Consider the following 5,000-nt stretch of genomic DNA (forward strand, 5'->3'; position numbering starts at 1 on the left):
TTCTTATCTTCCTTCTCGTTCCACTTTTCACATCAACTTCCTTCGCCTTGTATTCCCATTTTTCTTCTTCTAATTTTCTCACAGTCCGGCGTCCTGGCCTTTAGATATATCTAAAGTATGAGCAAATCCCGGAAGAGTGCGTAGAGATACATGATATGTTTTATAAATTTGCCAATTCAAAGTGTTGGTAAGCATGAAACTATTAGTAGCTCTTTCGTAGTTGCGTATTAAATTGATATGTGTGTGTGTGTGTGTGTGTATGTGTAAGTATGTGTATGCGTGTGTGTATGTGTGTGATTGTGGGTGGGTGTTTGTGTGTTTGTGTGTTTGTGTGTATGTGTGCTTGTGTGTGTGTTTGCGTGTGTTTGTGGGTGTGTGCGCGTGTGCATGTGTGTGTGAGCTTGCGTGTGTGTGTGTGTTTGCGTGTGTATTGTTTGCGTGTGTTTGCGTGTGTATGTGTGTGTGTGTTTATGTGTGTTTGTGGGTATGTGCGCGTGTATATGCGTGTGTGTATGTGTGTGTCTTTGTGTGTGTTTGTGGGTGTTTGTGCTCGTATGTGTGTGTGTGTGGGTGCTTATGTGTGTGTGTTTGTGTGTGTTTGTTTGTGTGTTTGTGTGTGTATGTGTATGTGTGTGTATATGTGTGTATGTGTACGTATCTGTGTACAAGGTGGGGTGCTGAAAAGTTCTTGGCTTTGGGCAAAAGAAAATTCAGGACGATCAGTTACTTACGATTTTATTCAACATATTCTCCTCTAAGATTTACACATTTATTCCAGCCGTCCTTCGGTTGACTTGCTTTAATCGTAGGAAGCCTTAAGATATGAAAAAAGAATCGAGTTTAACGGCACACAATTATAACACTACACACTTTTAACGCAAGTCTGAACTTAGCCTTTTCGCACGATAATAAAAACGGTCACACACGCACTCACACACGAACATATCTGGAAGGTACAGCCACCTAAGCGCATGCGCACAAATGCACATACATATCACACACAGACACACACACTCCCTCTCACTTACACACACACACACACACACACTTACATATACTCTTTTTACTCTTTTACTTGTTTCAGTCGTTTGATTGCGGCCATGCTGGAGCACCGCCTTTAATCGAGCAAATGGACCCCAGGACTTATTCTTTGTAAGCCTAGTACTTATTCTATCGGTCTTCTTTTGCCGAACCGCTAAGTTACGGGGAGGTAAACACACCAGCATCGGTTGTCAAGCGATGTTTGGGGGTGGGACAAGCTCAGACACACAAACATATACATACACACACACACACACACACACACACACACCACACACACACACACACACACACACATATATATATAATATATATACACACACATAAATACGACGTGCTTCTTTCAGTTTCCGTCAACCAAATCCATTCACAAGGCTTTGGTTGGTCCGAGACTATAATAGAAGACACTTAACCAAGGTGCCACGCAGTGGAACTGAACCCGGAACCATGTGGTTGGTAAGCAAACTTCTTACCACACTGCCATTCCTGAATGTATTTATTCATATATGTGTATATGAACATGTAGAGGTTTGTCAGTAAAAACAGGAAACATAGAACATAAAACATGCGTATGTATTATATTTACTTTTGATCGGCAAGAGTTACAAAGTGACTCAAAGGCTGAAAGTTTCGTGCATAGTACTTATCAAGTGGCAAACACGAAACTCCTAGCACTTGAGTCATCCTGTATTTCTTCCAATTAAAAAAATATAGAAATATGTACATGCTTCTTCCTCTATCCACATATGAAGACGATCTCCCACTCTCTCTCTCTCAGACACACAGAAACAAAGAAATGCATACGCATATATATAAAAGTGTAAGCCTACTCATATGTATGTATGTATGTATGTATGTGTCTGTCGGTCTGTCTATCTATTTATCTATCTATCTATCTGTCTGTTTGTCTGTCTATCAATGCATCTATCTAGTAATCTACATATATGCACACATACATATATATATATATATGCATATATATATACATATATATATATGTATATATATATATACATATATATATATGTGTGTGTGTGTATATATATATACATATATATAAACATACATATATATATACAGATATATATATATACACACACACATATATATATACATGTATATGTATATGTATATATATATATATGTATATATATAAATGTATATAATATATATATATATACATATGAACATGTATATATATGTACATATATATACACACACACATACATATAATGTTTAGTTGTACTTTGATATCTTATTTGTTTGCCAGAGGTCACCGTTCATTTTCAGAATCGTGCGCGTGCCGATGATTTTACAATACGCACATACACGTGTACTCATACCAGGCGTCAATTCGAGCGTGAATATTAGGCATGGAAAAATACATCCAACCACTCACGTGTGTACTCGGGCACACATATCTAATGCGTTTGTATTTTGGGTGTGTGTGGGTGTTTGCATATACATACATATATAAATACATAAATACATACATACATGCATAGATACATACATACCATACATACATACATACATACATACATACATACATACATACATACAGGCATGCATGCATACATACATATATACCACTATACATAAGTTTATATGAGTGTATATATATATGTATATATATATGAATATATATGTGTTATATATATATATATATTCTTCTTATCGTTAATATTATTTGTAGTATTGATTATCGGAGTATAAACCCATGTATTTATTTTGCTCCCAGGATAAACCCTATTTATAGTTTTACCAATATGAACTTTTTTCTCAGAGTACTTGCTAAAAACGAATATAATACTCAAAGGAAAGCCTGTCTCCGATACCCGAGTGTAATCTATTAAAAAAAAAATGGTTGGTTTTACAGATTTTTCTCATTTATTTACATGCACGACATTTTCATTTTCAAAATGACCGCCTAGGATGTAGTACACAGCAAAACAATGCAACCGCTAACGAAGAGAAAATAGCAACAGAAGAACATGAAAAATTAAAGATAAGAAAATGAACCAAAAGGAAAATAACGGAATATTCAAATGGATAGTTAATACATAAAAATGTTTCAAATAGTCTAACAGGAAATTTTGAAGACTGATATTAACAATGCAACAACAACCACAACAGCTGCAACAATAACAACAACAGTGGCAACATTTGCCCTTTAAATCGCTCATATAGTATCTATGTTAACAAACAAGAAAGAACTTTTAGATATAGTTCAGTTCCAAGAAAAGTTGCGGCGAAACTTTTCTTAGACAAAACAGTAATTGTTTTTGCCACGGGAGCCAATCCAAAAGGAAGCAACGAGAAAAAATTACATTATCTGTTTTAGCAAAATGGCACTGGACTTCAATTCTCCTAAACCACTACAAAATTACAACAGGTACTTCAAAATATCTCTGGAGAAATTATTTTATCCGAAAAATGGATTTACGACACATTCAGAACTGAAGCTCCAGTTAAAACAGAGCCAGAAATTGTTAGGCATACCTCCATTTGTACCCTTATACATGAGGCATGGAAATATAAGGGTGACGCTAAGAGACATCAGATACGATGTAGATCCGTGATTAGCCATCGCTTTTGAATGGAAGGTGATTAAAGTAGAGCCAATGAGAAGTGATGTGATCGGTATGCATTAAAGGGGATAATGGCACCCGAAGGCTACAAACCCATACTGGGATTGTGCCAGTTGAATAAGTCGAGGAGAAGGGCAAAAGATTGATAATACAATGCAAAAAAGCCTAGTTACTATGTTTGTTGTAGTAAGAATAATCTCAAAGATTCTAAAAAGACGGGATAAGAAAACTAGAAACAAAAATAAAAAAAAAGACCAACTAATACAGCAAAAAACAAAGAAAGAAAATCTCAGTTTCAAGAGTTGTTGTTTGTTACTGCTCGAGCCATCTCTGGCGCATAAGGGCCGGTTTCCCGGTTTCCTTGGCGTATAGGTTCCCCACCTGGTTGGGACGCCCATCCACCATAAGTGAGCTGCAAATTGCAGGAGGAAAGAGTGAGAGAAAGTTGTGGCGAAAGAGTCAGCAGAGGTTCGCCATTACCTTCTGCCGGAGCCGCGTGGAGCTTAGGTGTTTCGTTCATAAACACACACATCGCCCGGTCTGAGATTTGAACCCGTGATCCCTCGACCGCGAGTCCGCTGCCCTAACCACCAGGCCATGTGCCTCCACAAGTTTCAAGAGTAGCATCAGCCAAATCTTTGGGGGAATGGTCAAAGAAACAGCTCACTATTAAATGCAAACGATTAAATACACCCTCCTCTAACAGTGGCAACCAGTAGCACCATTCCGTCGGTATGTGACAGGAGTAGACAGTGGTTGATGAGGAAATTGCACGAATTGTTGAAAGGAACACTGAAAGGCAAAAAAGAAAAATAAGAATTCAATACGAAGCAAACTCTGCAAAACAATAACGATTGGCAAAATAGCTAAGATCCATCGTCCTTAGGTTTAGGATATAGGTAACATACGAAAGAAATGATGTTAGTGAAAAAAACCCAAACAAACACACTGATGATTCAAAGCAATATTGCTCTGATGTCAACCGAATAGAAAATACCAATGGGCAATTTTTGCGTACAGGTGTACTAATATATATGCATACGCACATACATATATGTGAGTGCTTGTGAGTACTAATGTATAGTATTATTATTTTTTTACATATTAAGGCATGCACCTTAAGATACATTCTATCACTTATGGTTGCAAATATGCTTACATGAATTGTGATATGCACCTTTAGGCCTTTATCTTGTGTGTATATATATATGTATATATATATACATGCATACATATTTATATATATATTTGTACATAACATATATCTAAATATCTATCTATCTATCATCTATCTATCTATCTATCTATCTATCTATCTATCTATCTATTTATATATATATATATATAATATATATATATATATATATA

This window comes from Octopus sinensis, unplaced genomic scaffold (assembly GCF_006345805.1).
Source record: "Octopus sinensis unplaced genomic scaffold, ASM634580v1 Contig02656, whole genome shotgun sequence".
In the NCBI taxonomy this organism is placed as follows: domain Eukaryota; kingdom Metazoa; phylum Mollusca; class Cephalopoda; order Octopoda; family Octopodidae; genus Octopus; species Octopus sinensis.